The following is a 26,467-nucleotide window of genomic DNA, read 5'->3' on the forward strand; positions in this document are numbered from 1 at the left end:
TAAATCATGCTTGTTCATACCATTTCCAAATAAGATATGAACGCAGAGAAATAGCGTTTTCTCAAAGCCCATCTTCTATCCTGGCCATGGTAAACATCAAAACGTCAGTCACCAGAATTTCTTTACAATTTTAATGGATATTTTTTGTTAATTTCAGGAACAGTCAATTATTTGCAGTATTTTTTATTGTATAACCTGTGATGCCCTATAAAATTTTTTTGAAAATATATTTAAAGTTGAAGTGAAGGATTGAAATTTTTTATCTGAGTTACTTATTTTTCAGTCTTAGCGAAAGTGTAACACTGTGTGAGAATTTTCACTACTTTATTAGAGTCTTTTTGTTTTTAAAATCTGATTGATTTTTAGCTTTTTTTTTTTTTCAAGGCATCTTACCTTGGAAACAGCACAGCTTGGCTTCCGTGTCATCGTTGAGTTCAGAGAATCCTAGTTTCACCGTGTCCTCAGTAGAGACCAGAGAACCAGGTTTGTTCCTTTAAGAAGTGTCCCAGTGCCTTGGAATTCAGCAGCTGTTTCCAGAAGTAAATAATCATGTCAGATGCCTGTGAATGGACTGTGTGGCCGAGTGACCCGTCGCGATATTCATGGAAGAATGGTTTAAAAAAACAAAACAAAACTGAAGAAAAGGCAAATTTCAAGAATCGGCCCAATGCCATTTAGGATTTTTGAGCAGCTGAAAGAAGATAGTTCTGCAAATATGAGCAACAAGACTCTAGCATATTTCTTTACATGTTTCTTACGTTGTCTTTGTTAACCCATTGCTTTTGTGTATAATATTTGAGTTATTTTTCCCCTGCTGCTAAAGCTGGTAATCTGCGTACGATCAGAGTTTCAATCTGTGTGGATAGAGAAATAGTAGATACAATAGGAGAAATGGGAGCTTATAATAGGATGTTGGCCCTCAGAAATTGACTTTCACTGAAGAATTCCTCAAGGCACAGGATGTTGAGAAACTGCTTCTTCTCAGTGATTGTTCAAAGCTTGGCGGCTTTAGGTTCCTCTTCCTTTATCTTCCTCTCAGCCTCTGTGTGTGCCTGCTTTTTTTCTTGCACAGTTTTTTGGACCGAAAATCTGATGACTATATTTTTTCAGCTTAAAAATAAAGAGTTATACGAATTACAGCTTCATAAATAGACCTTTGGTACGGTAGCTTTTCTACCCTTGGTTATTTCCTAGGATTAAGAGTAGAATAATTTCCCTTCTTTTTCAGAATGGCTCTTCCTTATTGTTTTTATGTTCTTGTTAAGTGTTTTGTTTTCTCTGTTGTTTCTAGATGGAAATGAAGGATGATCTCTGTGTTCTGTTTTCAGTTATGTAGGAGTCCAGAATAAGGTGGGTCGTAGAGATTTATAGGAAATTTGCATCTTTTCACTGTTATTGTTTTAACCTTGTGTTAAGCTTCCATCAGACTTTTTTTTTTTTTTTTTTTTTTTAAGCAGTATTGATGAAAGTGTCACCTTCTTACTCTGCCCTTTCTTTTTTAGGGCAGTAGTAAGAAGCAGGGATTTCTCCAAATACTGATAAGCACAGAGAGAGAAAAAGTGAGAGAGAGAGAGAAAGCTTTTGTGATTAGTAAATGAAGCAGTTGGTCACTAAGGTCATTGATGTGTATGTGTCAGTGTGAAAATTAGTTTGTGGAACAATAAATGCTGGAGAGCGTGTGGAGAAAAGGGAACCCTCTTGCACTGTTGGTGGGAATGTAAATTGATACAGCCACTATGGAGAACAGTATGGAGGTTCCTTAAAAAACTAAGAATAGAACTACCATATGACCCAGCAATCTCACTACTGGGCATATACCCTGAGAAAACCATAATTCAAAAAGAGTCATGTACCACAATGTTCATTGCAGCTCTATTTACAATAGTCAGGACATGGAAGCAACCTAAGTGTCCATCAACAGATGAATGGATAAAGAAGATGTGGTACATATACACAATGGAATATTACTCAGCCATAAAAGAAATGAAATTGAGTTATTTGTAGTGAGGTGGATGGACCTAGAGTCTGTCATACAGAGTGAAGTAAGTCAGAAAGAGAAAAACAAATACCGTATGCTAACACATATATATGGAATCTAAAAAAAAAGAAGGTTATGAAGAACCTAGGGACAGGACAGGAATAAAGACGCAGACGTAGACAATGGACTTGAGGACACGGGGAGGGGGAAGGGTAAGCTGGGACAAAGTGAGAGAGTGGCATGGACATATATACACTACCAAATGTAGAATAGATTGCTAGTGGGAAGCAGCCGCATAGCACAGGGAGATCAGCTCCTGCTTTGTGACCACCTAGAAGGGTGGCATAGGGAGGGTGGGAGGGAGACGCAAAAGGGAGGGGATATGGGGATATATGTATATGTATAGCTGATTCACTTTGTTATGAAGCAGAAACTAACACACTATTATAAAGCAATTATACTCCAATAAAGATGTTGAAAAATAATAATAATACAGGAGGGAGGAAATAGGTATGGATGAAACAAGTTGACAGAAAGAAAAAAGAAAATTAGTTTGTGGGTTAGAGCTAAGATGGTTACCTGACATAAGTAAATTTTATTGTTTTCAGCTCTTCTTACTTTTGCTACTAAGTCAGTTGACCTCATCCATACTTTTCTCCTCTGGAGATTGTGGAAACCATTGTTCTCAATCAAGTTTTACCCAGCAGAGAGAAACAGAAACAAAAGAACAGGTTTAAAAATTTAATTTAATATAGTGAAATTCCAGAAACCATTTGTCTTTTTTTTAATATTTCCTTTCCCAGAGATTTCTTTTACTTTATCCTTTTTTTTGCCTTTCTACCCTACCTATTTATCACCTGGTCTCACTTTTACATTTTTCCTCATTTGTCCAGAATTTCGTGTTTGGTGTCTTTGCATTTTGCCTCCTTCCTTCCTTTTTCTATGACTCAGTCTCCCATTGAAAATGCCGTCTGTTCCTTGGGCACGCCTCCTTCCTCGCCGGCCCCGCCGTTCTTTCTTGTCCCCTCTTGTAATTCAGTTCCTGTCCTCTCGCCCCTGCCTGGTTCCTCCTCGCCTCTGCTCACTTCTGTCACCTCCCGTTCGGTGATGACCTCTCCTCCACCACCTCCGTCTGCTTCTGTCTGTAGAGCTCACTGATCTGTCACGGCTTTCATGGAGCTCTGATTCCTGCTCAGCCCTACATTTATGCTGTTTTCTTCCTGTACCTTTTGTGCATTTGCTCCGTGAGCTCTTTTTCTATTTTCCTTGTCCCTGGGTGGCAGGTATTTCTAGACGGATTTGTTGTCTGTATTTGCGTGGAACACAGGTCCTTGCTGTGTATTTCCTGGGTAGCCAGGATGAATCAATTATTATTAACTTTTCTTGGAACATTGAACTTCCTGTGTTTTCTGCTTCTAAGAATTAGATTGGTATTCTAGAAGACTAATATTACTTTAAAGAGAGGAGAGTCATATGATTTTAACATATGATTTTAACATTTTTAACTCTTTATTCAAGAGTTCATGCCATTTCACTTCACTGCCTTGTCTTGAAAAATTAAAGAAGACAGACGTCCAAAGCAGGTTTGGGGCTAGGGGTGGGTGGGGGATGAGAAGAGAAAGATAAATACCACAAAAGGACTCGCAGTCAGTTTCTATCACTGGAAGGAAAACGGAAACCACAAACGCAGACTCTAAGATTTAGTAGGTAAAAGGTCCCCTAAAAGAATAAAAAGTATCAGTAATTCTGTTAACTAATCTGAGAACCAAGTCATCTGTATTTTTATATGTTCCTTGAAGTTCCAGGACTTTAATAACAAAACAAATACTTAATCTTGTAAATATTCATTTTATTTTGAGAGACTTGATGTCTCCTTAAGTATTAACCTGTGTCATTTTGTAATTACACCATACCAGTCTCCAAATGTCATGAATAACCAACCCTGTTAGTTTCTTGTGTGGGAAAGCGTATAAATTGTGTGGTCTTGCCCCTCTGGACTCTGGAGTCGTGTTGTAATGAAAAGGTAGCTTTTTGGCAAAATCTTAACGTTCTGCTGTTGATGGTTTACATTGTCGTATATTTTTCCTTCATTCTTGCATGCACTATGAGTGTCGTGCTGTCCTGTCATTTCGTTTTGTGCAGTGAACTACTGGAGGTGGACTAATGTGAGTGCAGATACAGCTTTATTCAACGTGAAGAAGAAAAACCCTATATGCCACATAATGTAGTGTCTAAATGCTATGTTAAGAACAGCCCTACAGATTCAGGCTGATCATATTGAATCTCCTTTCTGCCTGCGTCTGCCCTCCTTGAGGTAGTGGTTGGCAGGTATCTTGAAGCTGGTTCTGTAATGTTCACCACCCATGAGCAGCTAGCAGAATCAACATCAGAACCACTGTTAAGTACTAACAAGAAATGCATGCAGATGTGCTAAATACAGGACTGTGTTCTGGGATTACAGAGATAAGGTGTGAGCCATTCTCTCCGGAAGCTCATCATTGAGTAGGCAATGTTGATAAGTGAACGACTGCAATACAGTAGGGCAGATGCAAAAATATACGTAAGTAGCTGCTGTCATAGGCAGAGATTAATTGGGAGAGTCAGAAAGTAGAGGTCAAAAACCTCAAAAAGTCAGATATAATGTGTAGGTAACGGGGGATGTGCGTGTGTGTGTATTGCGATTATGAAGTAATTGCTGGTCTCTCCTTATTACCTGTGTGAACTGGGCAACTTACTGCAAGCACTCAGGCTCAGTGTCTTCACTTTGAAATGGTGATAATTGTCTAGTAATGTTACATGGATTAAATGAGGTAATATATACGAGGTGCCAGTATGGTCCATTATTCAGTTATTGTTTAAAAATTGGAGAAGGAATCACCCGGTAGAGAGCAGTGCAGATGAGCATACTCTTATTATGTAGATAATGTTGCTGCCCCACGTGCTTGGAATTCCCACTTCAAATTTGCTTTTATAGTTTTTAGGAAAACTTAACCTTACTAAAAACCTTGTAGTCAAGCCCCTCCTTTTTTTTAACCAAAAGAAGTTTATTGCGCTTAGTCTACTTGCCAGGTGTAGTTCTCAGTGACGGTGATTTCTTCCCATACGTCACATCCATTCTCAAATTTAAAATTTGCTACAGTTAAGTATATTTGACAGAAATATGCCACAGGTTTTAAAGTGTTTAGCTAGAATGACATCACTGGGCTAGGTCTCCGTAACAACTGCTCTCAGGAAAATTGGAGTAAGATTTATTGGATACAGACGCTTTGGAGTGTGTTATAAAATCCGTCTTTGTAGAGTTGTAATCACAACACTGGGTTATATATACAAACCTAAATTTAGTTCCTGGATTATATCTATGTTTTTGTTATTTTAAAAGCTGTTTAAATTAACTTCTTTTAGCAGAACCAAACTGAACAGTCTGCATTTTCTAGTGTAGTAGAAAAAATTGGCACAGTGATTTAATATTATTTTGCTTATATTATGGTTGATTAATTTCTTTAAAATCTGGGTCTATGTCCTAGACCATAGGATAAACCAGGCCAGGTAAACTTTTCACTTGAAACAAATGATTCTTCTGTTCTGGGTTGTTGAGTCTTGTTATAAAAGTCCACTAATTCATAGCATGATTAGACTTGTCTGTTCTGTCGTAATTTTGTGTATTATAAGTGTTGTATTTGGGGTAATTTTTAAATATCAGTATTGGGATAGAACTACCAGCCCAGAATTTTGATCAAAATATATGTCTTGTCTAAAGCATCTTTTAAGTTCCTTATTTACAGTCAAGGGATTTAAATCAGTTTAGTTTGTGTTTTATGGCTGGTGTTAATTTGTATTGATGTTACATTCATTTCGATAGCAAGGGATACTTGGTGCATTAATATTCCAAAGTTTAGTTTAAGCTGGCTGTGATTAGACAAGTGGCTTTCACTTGTATTCTCTGGAAGATTCTCCACAGCAGTCCTGTGGGCATGTTAACACGTTTAATCACCCTAATGAATGTCTAGTTAGCGGAGGGCTTTGGGACATCACAGCAGATGGCGTAGAACGAGCTGAGGTGTTGGTTTTGTCTTTCAGTGCTCCATATTATATACTTTGAGAAATGAGATTTTTTTCTGATAGTGTTCTAATTTTTCTTGGGTTTTTGTATATTATTGATAACAACAACAATTAACCATTATGGGGCCTCAGTAGGGCCAGGCTCTTGACATACATCGAACTCTTTGCTACTAGTCAGGTAATTTTCTAATAAAATTTGAGGTTATGAAATACATTTATGTAATATACATTTATGTGTTATGTGCAATATGTGTTTATATTGATAAATAAATAGGCAGATAAACGTTAGGGCAGTTCTGCAGATGCATAGGTTTGTGGTGAGCGTTACGTCTCCCCACTGTGAAAGTGAGGATGTTGAGGGAGGTTATTGAGCTGCCCAAGGTCACACAGACAGTAAATGGTGAAACCAGGATTGCACTCCACGTCTGATGAAATCCCATGCTTTCAATCACTTTTCTGTTCTGCCTTTAAAATATTTCCCCTTGAAAAAGTAAAGTTTAGCTGTTTTATAAATGCATCTTATTTTGAGCTAAGGTGGTCTCTATTAATTCTATGCTGTACAGCTACTTTTTCCCAAAAATAAAACAACTGTGTTCTTGACCGTGGGAGTAATGAGGCTCAGTGTTAAAAGTAACCAATGCTTAGTGGAAAAACAAAACCAAATACTATGGAAAAGTATAAAGGAGGTGGTGAAAATCACTAGATATGTGGTTTGGTGTATGGTTGGTCTTCCAGACTTTTTGGTGTATAAATACATATATGTATATTTTTAAAGCAACAATAGATTCATAACATGCATGTTGTTTAGTAATTCTTCTTTCATTTATTATATATTGGCCATCATTCCACAGCATTGTAAGTTTACATCTTCATGAAAATTTTTCTTTTTCATTTTTTAAAAATAATCTTTTTATTTTAGAACAGTTTTGGGTTTATGGAAAATCGCAGAGCTGGCGCAAAGAGTTCCCTGTCTCCCTGATCATTAACATCTTACCTTAGTGTGGTGTGTTTGTCAGAACTAATGAGCCAGCATTGATACATCGTTATTAACCGAAGTCCATGCTTCCTCAGATTTCCTTAGCTTTTTTACCTCCTGTCTTTTTGTGTTCCAGGATCCCGTCCAGGATTCCATACTTCAGTCCTCAGGTCTCCTTCGGCTCTCCGTGCCTGTGACAGTTTCTTACAGACTTTTCTTGTTTTTTATGACTTGGACAGTTTGGGGGCATACTAGTCAGTTGTTGTAGAGTGCCCCTCAACCGGGGTTTGGCTGATGTTCTTCTCACGGTTCGACTGGGGTTGTGTGTTTGGGGGAGAGAGACCCCTGGGGCCAAGAGCCATTTTCATCCCATCGTTTCAAGGGTGCCTACTGTCTGTGTGACGTTGACCTTGGTATCCTGACTGAGGCGGCGCTTGTCAGGTGTCTGTACTGCAAAGTTACTCTCTCTTTCTCCCCTTCGCATCTGTGCTCTTGGGAAGAAGGCAGCACCCACGTCAGGAGTCGGGGGCCATGCTCCACCTCTTTGGGGCGGGGCAGGGGACCTACCTACAGTGTTTGGAATTCTGCAGCCCAGGAGCTTTGTCTGTTCTCCCCAGGTATTCATTTATCCAGTCGTTTACTTATATCAGTGTAGACCAGTGGGTATTTATACTTGTGTTATAATCTGACACAACACTACTGTATTGCTCAAATTGTTCCAGCTTTGGCCATCTGGAGAGCTTTCAGCTGGTTCCTGTCTCCCTTTGCCATACTCTGTTATTGTGGGTTCTTGTCTTCCTTTTTTTACATAGCTGCTTGGTATTCCACTGTAAGAGTACACCATAATATATTTAATCCCTCTTTAATGATAATTTAGGTATCAGATTTCTCACCATTGTAAACAAGCCTGTGATGAACAGTCTTCAAAAACTGTATTTATGAAAATATTCTTTGATCATTCAGGAAAAGTTGCAGTGTTAAAAGGACTGCCCATTTTACATTTTAGGTGTCCCTGACTCTTTCTTAAGGATATTTAAGCAGATTTCTGAGGAGTGAGCATTTCCACCTGACCTGGGAAAACAGTGGTGTGTTTATCACTGTACTTGCCTCCCTTCTTTTTGCTTTTTTTCATGTGATCAGGGCTGGTGGTGCAGGTGGCACCAGTGGTCCCAAAAGCTGCTTTGAGAATTAATCTCCGTGTCCCTATCACCCAGCTTTATCTGTCAGCTTGTGGCCAATCTTGTTTAAAACTGCCACCCACTACCCACCCCAACCACCCCCCCCTTATTATTTGCATTGAATTTATGGATGGAGTGATAAAGGGCAGAAAGTTTCCTTTTGCTTTTTCTAAGCCATACTGAAGCCAACCTTAACTGCATTATTGTATTTAAAACTATTTTATTGCAAATAAATATTCATCTTGCTAGCCCCTGTTGTTCATTGTATGAGGATCCTGGTTTTATTCTAACCTCATTCAGACTATCGGGCCTGGCATTTGACGAGATTGCAAGCTTTCCCTTTTCTTTCATGAATAGGCTTTGTGACAGTCAATCAGCTTTATTTCCCCCCATCTTGAGTGCCTTATTTGTATTATTTCCGAATTTTGGCTCCCTCTTATCTACCTGTTTCCATTCAGCAAGCACCTTTTAAAGAGGAGAAATCAATGTTACTCTTCTTCTCATTTCTAAGAAAAAGTTTAAAAGATAAATAAAAAATAACCACAGTTTCAAATACATCTGTGGTCAAGTGCATTCAGTTATCCAGGGCTGATGTGTGTTGTGGATTTAAGTTCTTGGAAGACACACTGTTCAGCAGGTATGCTGTGGGCATATTTAAGGTTTTACGTCTGTAGTATTTCACCTACTCTACCTATATATTAAGCTACTTTTTAAACCCTTCTTGGTACAATAATCATCCTCTTTGCTTTGAGATGGTCTTAACTTCGACGTCGTCGCTCCTTGCCGTCTGTGTGGCCTTGACTGAATTTCTTGCCTTCCCGTTCGCTCATCTGAAAAGTGAGGCTGTTTAGCAGCCGCCACCTCACTGGGCCGAGCGTCGAGTTGAATGAGATCAGCTGTAGTGCCTGGTGCGCGATAAACGCTCAGTAAATATCATTCGTCATCTTTTCCTCTCCAGCCATCTGGTATATCTCCCGTTACTTGTTTATACCTTCACTTAGATGAAGAAAAACGGTTTATTGTAAGTAAGTCACCACCTTCATGATTCCCTCAAACTTGTTTTAAACTTTTTGTTTTGAAATGGTTAGATTCACAGGAAGTTGTAAAAATACAGAGTTCGCGTGTATTCTTCACCCAGTTTCCCCCAGAGGCAACTGGTACCAGAACAAAAGCGGAAAATAGACCCCGGTACAATCCACAGAGCTTATTCAGATTTCTCCAGTTTTACATGCACTGTGTGTGTGTGTGTGTGTATATGTGGTGTGTGTGTGTGACTATATGTGGGTGTGTGTGTATGTGTGTGTGTGACTGTGGGTGTGTATGTATATGTGGTGTGTGTGTGTGTGACTGGGTGTGTATGTATATGTGGTGTGTGTGTGTGACTATGTGTGGATGTGTATGTATATGTGGTGTGTGTGTGTGACTATGTTTGAGTGTGTATGTATATGTGGTGTGTGTGTGTGACTATGTGTGGGTGTGTATGTATATGTGGTGTGTGTGAGACTATGTGGGTGTGTATGTATATGTGGGGGGGGGTGTGTGTGTGTGACTGGGTGTGTGTGTGTGACTATGTGGTGTGTGTGTGTGACTGGGTGTGTATGTATATGTGGTGTGTGGGTGTGTATGTATATGTGGGGGAGGTGTGTGGGTGTGTATGTATATATGGTGTGTGTGTGTGACTATGGGTGTGTGTGTGTGACTATGTGTGGGTGTGTGTGTGTGGCTATGTGTGGGTATGTATATGTGGTGTGTGTGACTGGGTGTGTATGTATATGTGGGGGGTGTGTGTGTGTCTGTGACCATGTGTGGGTGTGTGTGTGTAACTGGGTGTGTGACTGTGTGGGTGTGTATATATATGTGGTGTGTGTGGGTGTGACTGTGTGGGTGTGTATGTATATGTGGTGTGTGTGTGTGACTGGGTGTGTATATGTGGTGTGTGTGTGTGACTGTGTGGGTGTGTATATATATGTGGTGTGTGTGGGTGTGACTATGTGTGGGTGTGTATGTATATATGGTGTGTGTGGGTGTGACTGGGTGTGTATGTATATGTGGTGTGTGTGTGACTGGGTGTGTATGTATATGTGGTGTGTGTGTGACTGGGTGTGTATGTATATGTGGGGTGTGTGTGACTGGGTGTGGGTGTATATGTGGTGTGTGTGTGTGTGACTGTGTGGGTGTGTATGTATATGTGGGGTGTGTGTGTGTGACTGGGTGTGTATGTATATGTGGTGTGTGTGTGACTGTGGGTGTGTATGTATATGTGGGGGTGTGTGTGTGACTGTGTGGGTGTGTATGTATATGTGGTGTGTGTGTGTGACTGGGTGTGTATGTATATGTGGCGTGTGTGTGTGTGACTGGGTGTGGGTGTGTATGTATATGTGGTGTGTGTGTGTGACTGTGTGGGTGTGTATGTATATGTGGTGTGTGTGTGTGACTGGGTGTGTGTATGTGGTGTGTGTGTATGACTGGGTGTGTGTGTGTGTGACTGTGTGTGGGTGTGTATGTATATGTGGTGTGTGTGTGTGACTGGGTGTGTATGTATATGTGGCGTGTGTGTGTGTGACTGGGTGTGGGTGTGTATGTATATGTGTGTGTGTGTGACTGTGTGGGTGTGTATGTATATGTGGTGTGTGTGTGTGTGACGGTGTGTATGTGTATGTATATGTGGTGTGTGTGTGTGTGTGACTGTGTGTGGGTGTGTATGTATATGTCGTGTGTGTGTGTGACTGTGAGGGTGTGCATGTATATGTGGCGTGTGTGTGTGTGTGTGTGTGCAGTTCCATCACGTGTAGATCTGTGTAACCACCACCACAACCAGGATACACAACTGACCCATCAACTCAAGGCTTCTTGCTACCTCTTTATAACCTTCCCTCTACCCACCAACCCTTGGTAACCACTAATGTGTTCTCCAGCTTTATAATTTCGTCATTTTGAGACTATTATATAAATGGAATCATGCAGCATGTGACCTTTTGAAATTGGCTCTTTTAACTTGGCATAATGCCCCGGAGATCCCTTCATGCTGTTGCGTGTATCAATAGTTTGTTCCCTTTTATTGCTGAGTACTGGCATGGTATGGATGTATCACAGTTTAACCTTTTGTCTTTTGGAAGGACATTTGGGTGGTTTCCAGTTTGGGGCTGTTACAGATAAAGCTGTTGTGAGCATTTGTATACAGGTGTTTTGTGTGGACCTGAGTTTTCATTTCACTAGGATAAATGCTTAGGAGTGCAATTCCTGGATCAAAACTCCTTTGATGGACCATTGTAAGCTTCTTTGAAAATGCATGCTAATGCCGTCCACACTTGTAGATATATATATATAAAGGCAATTATTTGTTAATACCAGCCATTATAAATAATATAAATAATATACATTGTCCTTTGTTTTAAACTATCTTTCTGTATAAATTGCGGCATGTGTTCAAAGTACAGAATTCTGTCTTTTTTGTACTGTAATGTAATATGTACTAAATAAATATTTCATTTTGTTAATGAATCCCCTTTCATACTTTATTAAAAATTTTCTTGGGCATATAATTGTTCTCAGATACTAAATTTGAATGGAGGAGATAGTTCATGCAATGGTTTTTCATTTTATCTATCTTCTGCGACGTGGTAGAGCTGAATTTTTAAAAATACTTAGAGTAGCGCAAAAAACCAGGAAGTCCATTAATTGACTAATGTCTGGCAAAATTTCAGATAATCGGTAGAATAGTGCTGGCACTTTTGCTTTCCAACATAATGTTTGGCATCCTAAGATGTTTCATAAAATCGTTGTCTCCAAAGTTTATAATAAATAAGTTATTATTCAGGTGACGCTACAAATACTCTTTTGACATGTGAAGGGTCCTTAATTGTGGTAGCCATGGATTTACGTAACTTTATTTAATTTGGTCATCAGAAGTCCATATAAGGATGATAGGAATTATGGACGGGGGACAGGGTCAGCTGGTTGATCGATTTTGGCTTTCCCAAATGTAGCCTTAAAATAACTGATAAAGAAAAAGCTCTTTGTAAAAGATGGGAAGAAAGGAAGGCAGAGGATGAACTGTAAAAAGCAGCGGTTCTTAACTCTGTCTGAATTACCTAGTTAGCTTTAAAAACGAAACAAGTACCTACGCCCAGACCAGTTAACTTAGAATCTCTGGAAGTGGTTCCCAGGCACTGGGATTTTTAAAAAATGCTTCCAGGTAATTCTGATGTTTAGCCAAGGTTGAGAACCCCTGAACCAACAGGAATGGCATCTCTGCTCATATGTCTTTCACCTTGGAATTTGCTAGTGTTTGTGCTTCGTGTATCCATCTCCTGCGTATTGGACTAATGTGGGTTCCGCATACCTTTCTTTTATTTACGGCTCTGCTGAGGTGCGTATTTTCCTAAGGGGGAAAATAATCACACTTGTGAATTGTGGACACATTTACTCTACAAAACACAGCTTTACTCTGTATTACAGAAGAGTGCCTGTGACATGGAATCAAGTACCCCAAACAGTGAAAAACTCAGAATCACTGAAAAGTCAAAAAGGAAGTTAGATTTCGTCCAGGGTATACTGTGGGTGGGAACCTTTTGGAGAAATTAGGCATTTAGAAAACCTGCCTGGGACTTCCCTGGCGGTCCAGTGGTTAAGACTCCACGCTTCCATTGCGCGGGGCACGGGTTCAATCCCTGATCTGGGAACTAAAATCCTGCCTGTCGTGGGGTGCAGCCAAAGAAAAAGAAAACCTGCCTGGAGTGTTGGGATGAGAGAGCTGAGTCTATTTATAGATCCTATTGTCAGCTTTATTTAGTTTCTTTTCTTTTTAAAATTTATTACTTTGCAAAAGCAGCATTTGCTCGTAACAAGTGAAAGTATACAAGGATGAACAAAGAAAAAAAGAATTCATCCCCCGCCCATGTTCACAGATGTGAATTCTTCCACACCTTTTCCTGTATTCAGAAAAGTATGTTTAAGGATGTAAGGTTTGTCGGGGTTTTTTGCTTTTTAACGAGGATCATACTCAATATATTTTTCTGAAGCTTGCTTTTTCTCCTTAATATATCATGGATATTTCTCCAGGTCAATAGATCAGCTCTAACTCTTGTTTCCAAAAAATGAATTAAAATTTTCAATATACCATAATTTATTCAACCATTTCCCTGCAGATGGATATTCAGGATGTTCCTCCCCACACACTTTTTTTTGCCACTACAAACAGTGACGCAACACGTATCTTTGTATGTATAACTTTAGGTGCCTGTGCTTCTGTGTCTAAAATATTCTTAAAACCTGTGGTTTGGTTTTGGGCAGATTTCTTAGTTTCTGGATATCTTCTCTGATAGAATTAGTGAGTTAAGGTCAGTTGAATTCCAGTTAATTGGCTTCTTCTGGGTATTAAGTTGGGCATTAGATAGGAGAATCAATTATTTTAGAAATGGATCTGAATGAATTCTAGTGACCATAGGTGTTTTTCATAGGTCCTAGGATTCCTTCGGTTTCACCTTAGACAGGCCAATGGATGGGCTTCATGGGGGTCCAGGAATCATTTGATATTGATTGCAAAACTGTGTACATTTTATGGCTTTCATCAGATTTTCAACAGGGCTGTTGCCTCAAGGAAGGCTGACATCAACCTAGGAGAGATGACTAATACCACACGTAGCAGACTGGATTCAGAATAATAAGAATAGGTGGTGGTAATGTTCTAAAATCAGCAAGATGAAGTAGCCTCAGGATGAACCATCTGCAGGAGTTGAGGACTGCCCCACATGCACCTGAGACAAAAACGAGCCATGAGTTTATTTGGCCACAGGCTTCTGTGAGCCTCTCTGTGATGCAGCTGCTGAAAATAGATGTTAGAGCACACCTGGTGAATGTGTTTACTCCTGTGACCCATGCTTAGGTGAGACATTAGCAGGGGAGGGAAACCGGTGGTGGGCTGAGAAGTGCAGTCACGGGAGGAAGCACCGGAGGAGGAGTTGGGTGGTCGGAGCAGAAGGAGAGGGTGTTGAAGAGCGACATGCATTGGGGACGGGCAGGACCGGAAGGTGGTGTGGAGAGCTGGTGCGTGTGGACGCGCAAGTGCGCAGTAAATATGTGAAGGCGTGGACATCACAAGGCAAAGGATCGTGACCTGCTCTCAGCTCTGGTGAGAGTTCCCCAGTGATGGGGTGGGTGCCCTGGAGAGTCATGACTTCAAGCCTATGATGGGGGACCAGGACAGGGGCTGTAGAAGGAATTCCTGCTCTAAGTGAGAGGTTGTATCATAGGACTTCAAAACCCTTTTAATTGGATTGTCATGTTTCTTCTCCCAGGTGCTTGAATTCCAAAACAGGAGAAAATTCTAGGATAATATCGTAGGCTCTTTTAAAGTACTTTTATAGAGGGGATGGTTTTAACTCAAAGGCTACATGATTGCCAGTACAGGTGTTTCAAAGGTGCTGAAATGTTGAAATATAACAGGTTTTTATCTGAAACTTGCGGCGCATAAGTTATTCCACTGTTAAACCTGAAGTAACTAGTCTAGGCCTGTAGTGTGTGGTTTAAGACTTTATTTTTGTCTCTTTAGAGAGGAGAAAAGCCACATTCTTTTCATGCTGCAAAAAGAGAGTAAAAAAGGAAATTTCACCACTTCCTGGCTTCATTGTGGCCTCCGGAAACATAGGACACTATCTTCATTAGACTAATTGTTCTGAATCCTGACTCATGATAATAACACTGCCTGGAATTTGTGTCTTGCTTGTTGTCTGCACAGGCCTGCACCCAAGTCTGCATACTGCCCTGTGAAGATGTAGCTCTGATATTTCACTTGGGTGAGACACGGATATCTCTTATCGCCCCTCAATAATTGAAACAATATAAAAATCCTTTCAGTTGTGGAAATGGATAAATACTGTCAAGGTTTGTTTGTTTGTTTGTTTTAATTATAAAGCTTTAAAAAAACAAAAAACAAAAAACCCTGTATCTCACACTAGTGGTCTTAGAACAGCTTGGGGGCTGCTGCCACTTCCGACCATGGGTTCCATTCCTTGTTATGGCGCCAGAGAGGTTTAGGTTAGGGCTTAAGGAGATGGGCTCCACCACTTGCTGGCTCTGGGACCTGATCTCCCAAGTCTGTTTCCTTGTAGAGGGAAGGTAACGATAGCACTTACACCCCGAGAGAAGCACTTAGCACGGTGCCCAGCTCATGGAGAGGACTCCCTAAACATTCTACTGCTATGTCTTCTGCTGTCCCCTCTTGAGCTCCTTTCTATTTTTTTCCTGATGTAGTAGATAGTGCCACTGATATGTCTTGTGCTATCTGGAACACACCCTGTCTAAAACTAATTTGTGTGTTCCCTCCCCTCCCCCTTCCTCCTCTCATCCTAAATCTACTTCTGCTCTGTCCTGTCTCCTCTCCACCCTCCAGAGGTGCCGGGGAGAGGTTAGCACCGCAGGCTCTGGAGGATTGAATTCCTGCTCCACCACTTAATGCTGCATGACCTTGGACAAGCGCCTTAATGTCTCTAAATCTCAGTTTCTTCAGTGAAGAACCTGATCGCAATCTGTCTTCTAGAACTGGGAAGATTCCCTGAGAGGAGTACACGTTAAGTGCTCAGTGTTGTTCCTGACACTTAAGTAAGTGCACAAATACGTGTTTATCACTAACAATTCTAAAGCTAGAAGTGGTGGCGTCAGCCTGAATCCCTCTTCCTTCCCCTCACCTGGGAGTCATCAGTGCTATTGATTCTACCTCAAAAGTCTCTCTCTCCTCTTTCTATTCACTGCTTTTAGGTCAGGGTTTCTTCACTTGAGTCCACTGCTCAAAGAGGTTCATAATCCCCTGAAATTATGTGTTTATTTTTTGACATAGGTGCATTTTTCTTGAGGAGAAGGCATCTAACCTTTATCATTGACTTTCACACAGGCTAGTGACCCAGGAAAGGTTACTACTAACTACTGGCTTAGACTCTTACCTCTCGACTGTATTCGGTAACCTCTGTCCATTGACATTCCTCCCCTGGTCTGTGTGCCTCTGATCTACTCTTCACACTGTTGCCCAGTTATTTATTTATTTTTTTAGTGTTCTTACACCCCCATCCTGTGCATACATTTGTGTTGACTCCCTGTTGCCTGTAGTGGCTGTTCTCACCCCAGCCACGTAACAGAGTCACATGGGAAGACTGTTAAAAAACACCAATGCCCAGTCCCCAGCCTGGACCAATTAATTGATACTAACAAATACCAGACATCAATATTCTGTTTTAAATCTTCCCAGGAGATTTTAATGTGTAGCCAGAGTTGAGAGCCTCAGGGCTACAGGACAGTGGACCACCGAGTTAGCATGGGACATTAGGGACCTCAGCAGTCGACTTTTTCAGCCTAATCTTCTGCCTCTTCCCCCATTCACATCCTGTCACTTCCACTCTGGGCACATAGTTTTTGCTATTCTCAGAACATGGTCCGAGCTTTTGCCTGGACTGATTGCTCTGCCTCAAATGCCTTTCGCTCTTTCTCTGCCTGGTCATTTCCGTCGCAGACCCTCCCCAAGTCCCAAAGACAGTTGCAACCCTCCTTTTGTGCAAACTTCTGCTATAGGCCTTACACTGTATTACAATTATTTGTGTCTGTCTTCCATACCACACTGAACTCGTAGAAGGTAAGATCCTTATTTATTTCACCTTTCTCATGCTTGGCACCAGCTTAACAAGTTCCCTGAAAGTCTGATGAATAAGTAAATGAGAGGGGAAAACAGCCTACTCTGGGGAATCAGAAAGTCCACGGGGTTGGAGAGTGTAAGTAAATGTGCTGTACCAGATGTGGTGAGGAAGGCTCGGCAGAAGTTCATCCTCTACTGTTGCTTTTTTGTACTTTTATAAAAAGGAAAGATCAAAGTATATGAGTTTCTCATCTGGGACTAGGAAAGTCGAGACCAGCTTTGACAATAGCTCCAAACATTGTTGAGCGTAAAGTCATGTCATATTTGGCTCCTGAGATGGTACAGAGGTTTCTGAATGAGAGATGAAGAATCAGCCACTCCGATGATGGCAGCTGTTTATTTTGCCTAGTGGATTATCCTAACTTAGTTACTGATTTAAAGATACCCTTATATGGACGGTTCTCCAGACATTATATGTTTCTAATTTTGATCTCATCTCTGACCCTTAAGTTTTAGCTGCCGTCTCCTCTTGGCTGTTGTTAATACTTTTTTTCTCAGTGTATCTCAGAATTGTCCAACACATTCTAAAGAATCATAACTTAAATGTGATTGATTCCTCCTTTTCTTCAGTGCCCAGGATTAAATTTTGAAAGAGATTACTTTAGTGAATGATCTCAGAGAGATTCTTTTGGGTATTGTTCAGGGTTTTATCTTAATTATTTTTCCTGTACACTGGCCTACCACTACACTCTTAGGAGAAGATATGGCTTATTTAACACTTTTACACAGAGAACATTAAGTACTAGTCCGACATCATGATGTGCATGTTTTTCTGATAGGCTGTGTATGAACAACTAGAATACCCTTCGTCTAACTGGCTGTTTATTATCCTATAATCCAATATCATATCTTAGAGTTGAATAATGACAAGAATTTTCTTATTCAAAATCAAAGTGTTAGTTGGAATTTATTAGTATGCTACTCTTTTATGTGTCCATCATCTTATTTAAAAAGAGGGTTTTTTTTTTTTACTTTTTAAAATTGAAGTATAGTTGTACAATGTTTTATAAGTTACAGGTCTACAATATAGTGATTCACAATTTTTAAAGGTTATGCTTCATTTATAGTTATTATAAAATATTGGCTGTATTCCCCATGTTAAGCCTTAAAGAAATCTGGATTTATCAAGAACTCCTCCTTTCAATGTAGTTGACATGAAAGGATCTTAATTAGTGAAACTAAAGAGAATAATTTTTAGTTATTTTTTAGGAGCATTTTTTTAAAAACAGATCTGACTCAAAGAACTGGGAAATGCACCCTTTCCTGGCAATTAGAGAGACAGGAAGAGAATGTCAAGAAAAAGAAGAAACCGAGTCTTACAATGTGAGCACTAAGGTCTAAAATGGATAATTGTCTCCTGTTTCACAGTCTACAATCAACCACAATACCCTGGTACCGTTTGTCCACACTTCTTTTTGTGAACCAGGGTCTGTGTAAAGGAACTGGTCTCTGTGTTTCTGAGAATGGCCTCTTGGATTATTATAATGTCTGGGCTATTACAGTTTTAAGAGCTGAGTTGTTAATCCTTCTGTTTTCTTGTTTATTGCTGATATTCTGAAAAATGAGCCCTCATTGGAGCACTTTTTAAAATGAAATATACAGTGCTCAAGAGATAGAATCATGTACATTTATCTCAAGAGACTAGGCTCTGTCCCCCTATTGAAACCAGCCACCTACCGGATTCTTGTAGCCAAGTGAAGTTAGAATCTCTTATGAATATCTCAGCTCTTCTAATTTGAGGTTGATTTTGAACTGCTTACCCCCGAAGTGACCACTTCTCAGTGTGTCTGGTTGAGAACAGACCACATCCATTTACAACAAAACTGTTAAAAGTTAGAAAGCAAATCCTTGATTTCCCAACTGTCTTGGTAAACTGGTACCAAGTGTCGTGTTTTCCCACACACTTAGGCATCTTACGAATGCTCGGCGACTTGAGAATGGAACACAGGCGCCATGAGAACTTACTTGAAATTATTATTAGTAAAACTGGCAGCCTTGGGCTGCTATTATGAGGGTCCTTTCAGCTTTACCCTGCAAGTTTCCTGTAAAAACCCAGAGCCCCAAAGTAGATTCTCTACTATGTACAGGTGGTTCAAACAGGAATTCCCCTTCATCATTATTTTACATAGGTAAAATAAATATTTTTTTAAAAAATCCATGCCAAGTACTGTTCTGAGTGTTGTATGTCCATTGACTCATTTTTACAACAGTCTGTTAACTTGCCTATGGTTGCTAAGCTAGTAGGCAGTGAAGTTGGGATTCGAATGAACCCAGCATCAAGGCTGTATTAAAGAGCTCACCTACAGCCCTCTTTTAGTCCTTACCCTGAAAGAGATTGTAGGAGCTGTTGAAGTTGGCTTAATTGCTTGTGAAAGAGCGTGGCTGAAATAACAGAAATGAATACTGAGTGCTAATGTTCCAGAAGGTTTTGGAGGTTAATAGCTTGTTGCCTGATTCTTAATAGTTTTCCTATAATTGGATGGAGTCAACTGAGAAGTGGGCATTTACGATTAGCAGTTCAGCATAACTTGTTAATTCACATTCTGTTCACCAGTGCAGAATTGACAATACAGTTTGATCTGTGGTGGGTGAAATTTTTACTGCTGCATTATCTATGAAAAAGAGGTTTCGAGACAAATAGTGTAAGATTGCAGGAAGTTTTTACTTATTTCAACACAGCAGAATACTTTCAAGTACTTGTAGCAATTTTTTTTTTTTTTTAGTATAATCTGTATTCTCATCTTAAAAACAGAGGGAACTCAGTTTAATATTTGTTAATAGGTTCAAGTAATAAAACTGCATTTAAAAGTGTTTTCAGTTTGGATACATAACTACTTGAAGCCAAATTAGACTGGAATTAGTAAGATTTCATTAACCTACCTTTTGAATGATGTGGCTTTAAGTCTACTTTTTTCCCCCTGAAATCTCAAATTACAATACATTTAAGGTTTCTTGTTTTAGATTAGCCTGAATACTAATAAATTATAGAGGTTCTGATTGTACTTAATGAGCCTATGCTTATTTTTCCAATGAAGGTACATTTATTACATGAGACATTAGTACAGCTTTGTTTGAATCTGGAAGCCGTGCTGTGTCTGTCTAGCAGTTTAAACCTAGCATCTCATGTGCACAACCGTTGCCCCAAGAGAGAAGAGGAGGGACAGTCTCTGATCTTCTGAGTGGAGGCTAATGTTGAGGCACGGGAAAACATGGCTGACCCTTGTGTTCTAGTACAGTGCTCTGTGAACTTCAGATGAAGGAAAAAATTAAATATATCTAGCACCTACTACATACACGTTCTGTCCTTGGTGATACAGCTATATCTGTATTTCTGTATTGATACACATCTGTCTATTGGTCTAGCTATCTAACTATCTATCTATCTTGCTATGTATGCATAAACATGAGTTTGTTTATTTAACAGAATATTTATATATTAAGCACCAGGCACTGTTCTGCATGCTTTACAAATATAAACTCATTTAATCTTCATAATCACCCTATGAAACTTGTATATTGTTATGCCCATTTTAAAGATGATGAAACTGAGACACAGAGAGAGTAATTGCCCAGGGTCAACAACTATTAAGTGATGAAACTAGAAGGAACCCGGGCAGTCTTGCTCTGGACTCCGTACAATCATTGGACACTTTACAGCATAAACTTGGAGAAATTAAGGAACTTTATTAGTGGTCTAAACAGCTATTAATTGATAGAGCTGAAATCCATTTCCCAGACATACATTCTACAGACATGCATCACAGCCTTCCTTTTTCTCCGTCTTTGCTCATGTTGTTGGTTCTGTATAATGTTCTTTCCACTCCTTTTACTGTTGAAAGCTTATCAGCAGGCAGAGGCTCAATTCACATGCCACTTTCTCCAAGATGCCTTACTTGACTAACCCACCTAGAAGCCTCTTCTTTTCTTAGATTCCTATTGGAAAGGATTTTTACCCTTTGGGATGCTTACTGATTACCCTCTTATATGGTAGAAAGTTTATATATATGTACTGTCACGTCTCCTATCAGATTATAAGCCTCTTGAAGGTAGAACTGTCACTAACACCATTTTCTGCTATAGTCTTGGGCAGCCTGCTGTTTGTTCAAATCTTGCAAATGCTCGGGAGTTTCTTAGTGGCAGGAAGCAGTTGTTTAACAAGTGTTTGTTAAATGGATGACTATTAGGAATGTATTGGTGAGGATAAATTTTCCCCAGAGACTTCTAAGATACTTAAAAAATTAACTCTGTTAAAATAGGTATTCAAACAACAGCAGTAATAATGCTGCCTTTATTTTCATAGTCCTGATATAATTATGTTATAAATTATGCAGAATTAGCTGTTTATCAAAGGCTTAAAAAAGAACTGTCTTGAACTTGCTACTATGTGTATGTATATTTTTAACTTGCAAAAAATGCTGAAGAAAAAGTGGTTTATTCTTTCAGTCAGATTTCTCTGCTCATGTGTGTGTAAATGGTACTCTTAATCCATTTCTGAAGTATTAAGACAGACTGAAAGGCTATGAACTCTGCCCATGTAATCACTCTGAAGGCCAGGATGGAGAAGTCATTACTTTAGCACAGAGAGTTGTAGCATCGAAGGCCACTTATATTTGTTTCCAATTATAGGATGAAATAAATAGAGCACTTACATTTTAGCAATTTTATCATCAGACCATATCACTATTTCATTTTAGTTTGATTAACGTGATAGTGGAGATGACAAAGTAAATGTAGTAATCAGAATTGTGGATTTTTTTAAAGCTAGAATTGTGAATTTTTAAGAGTAAGATAGACGTAGATTAGTCTTAGAGGATTTCGTTTGGAAGTAAAGGGATGGACTATTACAGACCTTTTGAAGATTGTATATTTGTGAGCTTTTGCTATATAACAAGCCACCTAATTCTAGCAGCTGGGAAAAGGAAACCTTCCGTCTCACAGTTCGGGAGGTCACCCGGGTGGCTCTTCTGGTGGGAGCTAGCCCGGCTGGTCTTTGCAGTTAGCTGGTGGCTTGGCTGGGGCCGCATGGCCTGGGATGGCCTCCTGGCCCGTCGGGGTGCCCGGGGTGGGGCTTCAGTGGCAGAGGGCAAGTCTGTGCTCCACGTGGTCTCATCCTCAGAAGGCTAGCCGGGAGTCTCCAGGTGGTGGTCTCAGGGCTCCGAAGTGCAGCAGGACGGGGCAGGCTCCCCTGGGCCCGCACTTAAGTGTTTGGGTGATGTCTGCAGGCCAAGCGCAGGGTCAGTGTGGGCAGGGGCTCCCCCAGGGTGTGGCTACAGGGAGGCAGGAACAGATAGGGGGCTATTACTGCACCACCTAGCAGATATGAAATGTGTGCATACTGTTGGTCAGGGTCCCTAACTTCTGATCCAGCCTTAGGCTTGCAGCCTGAGCTGCTCTAATAGAGGAGAACTGAGCAGGCTGTCCAGGCTACAGGGTTTTCAGAGACAGTTTGCAGACCCTGGCTTCCCTGAAATACTTAACAATTGTTTGAAGCCCCTTTCAACTTTGTCTTTTTTGAAGCTTTGAAGTATGAAAGTAGGGAGGCTTTCATCCTCACTCAGTGACATCCCAAACCGATCTTCAGCGAGGACTGCACTGAAGGTGGGAAGGGTGCGACCCTAAAGGCACAGTGGTTTATTGAGAGCGCGTGCGTGGCCGTGCCTGACCGGGTGCCTGGCCGGCCCGGAGTCCTCACGCTGCCCCTTGATGTCGCACCATCGCCCTTGTTTTATGGGTGGCGAGGAAGCAGACTCACAGGCCCACTGAGCTGCCTGGGGTCATACAGCTGGGGGGTGGGGCTGCCTTTTGAACCAGGTCTTACTGACTCCCCAGTTATCGTCCAAAGAAGACTTTCTCCCCAGTGGGCTGGGGATGTTTTTTTCAGCACGAAGCCTTTGAGTACTTTATTTCATCCTCTGAAAAACTGGGGACCGTGGTGAGATGTGAATTTTTCCCCCTTCCTACTTTTTCCCTGCCCTGTACCTTCACTAGTTAGGCCAAATAACCAGGTGTAATTTGAAGATGATAAATAACTCAGAGGGGAAACTTTACTGCTGGTTCCAGATGTCATTTTTAAATATTTTGGAATAATCTATCTATGACTCTTCTAGATTCCAAAATAAAATTCAGAATCCTGAAATATTCTAGGACATATATTTAAAATTTCAGTGGGGGTGGATAAATTAGGAATTTGGGAGTAACATGCACACACTGCAATATATAAAGTCGATAAACAACAAGGACCTACTGTAGAGCACAGGGAACTCTACTCAATATTTTGTAAAAACCTATATGGGAAAAGAATCTGAAAAAGAAATATCTATATGTATATAACTGAATCACTTTGCGATACACTTGAAACTAACACAAAATTGAAAGTCAACTATACTTCAATAAAAAAATTTCATTAGAAATAACCTTGATTTAAAAATGAAGCTGCCCCCCTCCCTGTGCTCCCATGGCCCACGGCACATAACTGCATCGCCCTATTTACCAGAACCGTGTATTTGCCAGGTTGGGGCTGGGGGATCCGTCCCTCTCACTCAGCCGTGAGCTCCTTGACATCGAGACCTTGTCTTTCCTTTCTGTATCCTCAGAAGCACGTCCCGGAACGGCAACATTCCAGTATTCCGGGAACAGTATTTGCTACAGGATTCTATAACTCGATTCCATGCCCAGGGAGAAACGCTTTTCTTCTTTTCATCTCTCCTCCTTCTGGTCTGTTTGTCCTCCTTTTAGTCCTTTCTCTTTTCTGAGTCATTTTCTTCCTGTTTGTCTTGAGTTCCTCAGCTTTCCATTTCTCCCACCCTCTCACTGGCGATCTTTATATTCATTACATGTTGAAGTGACAGCATCTTGGATGTACTGAGTTAAGTAAAAATATTATTAAAATTACTTTCACCTGTTTATTTTTACTTTTTTAATGTGACTAGGAAATTTTAAATTATAGAGGTAGCTGCTCCGGAGGGTCGTTATCCAGGCCAGTCCAGGAACGTGAGTTCGTCAGAACAGTTGTCTTTGTCTGGATTTCATGGGTCTGTCGGACTGAAGAGCCCCTAGGCACCGGCCCCCATGCGCATAGCTCTGTCTCATCCCTGCCACCCACAGTTCATGACAGCGAACGGGAGGCTTTACCTTGCTTTAAAATGAGGCACAGAGATTTTTCTCTACTGTCACAGGTATGCCTGGAACAAGAGTACACTTGACTCTCACATTCTTTTCACTAATGAAAAGGAAACAGCAGGGTGACTCGTACATTGGAGGATACACTATTTTCTTTGGAATGTTTTCGTTCTTGCATTTTGGAACAGGTGTGGCCTCTGTTGAAAGCAACAGTGGGGTCATACTCAGCATATTTGACACGTGAGGAACTGGAAAACTGCTCGGCGTCCCCTGCCTTCAGCGTAAGGGGTGTGGGTCCATCATCTTGGCCCTCTCCGATGCCAGATCCTATGCATAAGTATTTATGGTGTATTGGCTTTTTTCTTTTATTCAGTTTAGGCTAGAAATAATGTTTTGGCTTAGAAACTCTTTGACTGAACTATGACATAATAGGATAAGGATAATTGTGTCAAAAATAGCCTCTTGATGTCCTCCTTTGGCATGAAGAATTCCGGAGTCAGTTCGCTGTGGATCACTGAGAACTGACCATGTTAATCAGAGGTCAGCCATCTCCGATAAGTTCTTTCCTTTGGGCGCAGAGTGGGGGGCCCACTCCAGCGACTGGGGTTGGGACGGTGAGTGCAGGGCAGCTACCATCTCACGGGGGTGAGCTCGTGCTGGCTGTGGCCGCCGAAGGCTGGGCCTGGGGGTGGACGCCCAGACTGGCAGCCAGCAGTTTTTGTAAACAGCCGGGAGGGGGATTGTGCTGGTGGCTGCCAGCTCAGGCCAGTGAAAACCAACCCGTTCGCCGCTTTGGGTGGCGTGCCACAGGTGGCCAGTGCTTCATAAGGACACAGCCAGGCCTTAGGGGTCCATGTCACCTGCCTGTACCAGGGAGTTGGGGTGTGAGCCTCAGAGCTCAGACCTGGGATTTGGGAGCTGAGCAGAATAAATCTCTTGAAATCTAAACTGACATACGACATTTTAAAATTGGGAAAACAAACAGCTCTGAAAAGATTTGCAGGATTATAGCTGAATAGTTAACATGGAAGACATGTCATAGAGAGGTTAGGAGCAGGGGTGGAATAATCCCGTGTTGATTCAGTGAGAAGCGCTGGACAAGGCATTGAATTTCCCTGTTTACCCATCTGTTTAAAAAACAAAATGGGAAAATGACATCTCCCGGAGATGTTTGGAGATTTGATTGATGTTTGTAGTGTGCCTGGATAGCTCTCATAAAGTGTCCAGTAAGAGCAAAATATGTCATAAGAACTTAAATATCTACACAAACTAGTCTGAACCATCTTGAGTAGATAAGCAGTTCTGTGTCTTTGATCCAAGTTGTACTTATTAAGGCAATTTGTGTTTTTCAAAGAAAGTTCCGTGTTACTTCTAATTTTCTTTTGAATATCAGCTATGTACTTGGGGTCTTTAACTGTCAACTTGAGCTTCAACACGATTGATAGATGGTCTGTCACCTATAAAGGACAACTTACCAGTTCCAGACAGCCAGGCAAGGCAGTTAAATACACTTCAACATGCTTCTTGCTAAGGACGATGCCTTTTGCAAATATTTGAGATATTTGTTCTCAGTTGTAATTTATTAGTGAACCTGTATCCTCATAGCGACTCCTTGGGAGGTGCAGAAGACAAAGCCAGAAAGCAAACAAAATTCGTGCATTATATATCAAGAAAAGAGCTTTCATTTACCGCTCTTTGTTGGTAGACTTACTGGTATGTGTCTTTGATGCCTGTTTAATTTCACGTAGTACCACGTCTAGTCATGCTGTGTAAATAATCTGACAGAATATCCCTTGACTTGGTTTTTCCTTGTGAAAAGCATACAGCACTGCCACCTTGTTGCCAAAGTTTTGTCTGATTTGAAAGTGCTTAAAAATCAAGTGAACGCCTGCTGTGAAAAAGAGCTTACTCTCTCTCCCTCTGTCAGTACTTGTGAAAACAGGAAAACAGCGTAAAAGGAGATGGCACCATGGGACTGAACTCAATAATTAGCATAATCATGATGCTCCGTATTGTTCCCCAGGGCACGCCCCTTGGCCAGATCTCCCATTAAGAGGACACCAATGTTGTCCCAGCGAAGAAATCCCCGCACGCATGATGCAGATCAGCGAGTTCCTGCCCGCTGCGCCCGTGCAGTTAATTTTAGCCAGGGTTTGTTCTATGAGTTGTAAACCTGTTTACCCAAGTAGAAGTTAGCAAGCTGAAATGTGACTTCTCCGCCCCATGTGAGAGGCGTCTATTTTAGACTCAGGTTGTTGGTGATCCCCAGAGAGCAGTCTTTGAAGAATTGCAGCCCCGATTTCCTTTGAAAGTACTTGTGAGTACTGGGTAAATCTTTCAGATTTCTCTTTGTTCTTTTCTCCTTAAATCTTCCTAATGTTGCTATCATAGTAATTTTTTATCTCTTGGGAAAACTGGGAGCTCTGGGGTGGGCACTTTAGAGGCTTCTAAGAATGGTGGCGAAAGGGCTTTCCTTA

At 40.8% G+C, this 26,467-nt stretch overlaps 1 protein-coding gene across 12 annotated transcripts in view; it reads left to right on the forward strand.

Moving 5' to 3' along the window:
- SLC20A2 (solute carrier family 20 member 2) overlaps positions 1–26,467 on the forward strand; it is a 105,783-nt gene that overhangs the window by 5,275 nt on the left and 74,041 nt on the right. For 2 of the 12 annotated variants that reach the window (XM_082374713.1, XM_082374712.1), the window contains exons 1-2: positions 14,928–15,073; positions 15,582–15,790. The exons of 2 other annotated variants lie outside the window; for them this stretch is intronic. The gene's annotated coding sequence lies outside the window, so the exon portion shown is untranslated. Of the gene's footprint in view, positions 1–384; positions 484–1,291; positions 1,351–13,905; positions 14,076–14,121; positions 14,322–14,927; positions 15,074–15,581; positions 15,791–25,963; positions 26,308–26,467 lie in introns of those variants that run through there. 8 more of the 12 variants (XM_082374717.1, XM_082374714.1, XM_082374711.1 and 5 more) reach the window with 6 other exon arrangements.

Source organism: Balaenoptera borealis (assembly GCF_965194805.1).
Source record: "Balaenoptera borealis genome assembly, chromosome: 21".
Lineage (NCBI taxonomy): Eukaryota > Metazoa > Chordata > Mammalia > Artiodactyla > Balaenopteridae > Balaenoptera > Balaenoptera borealis.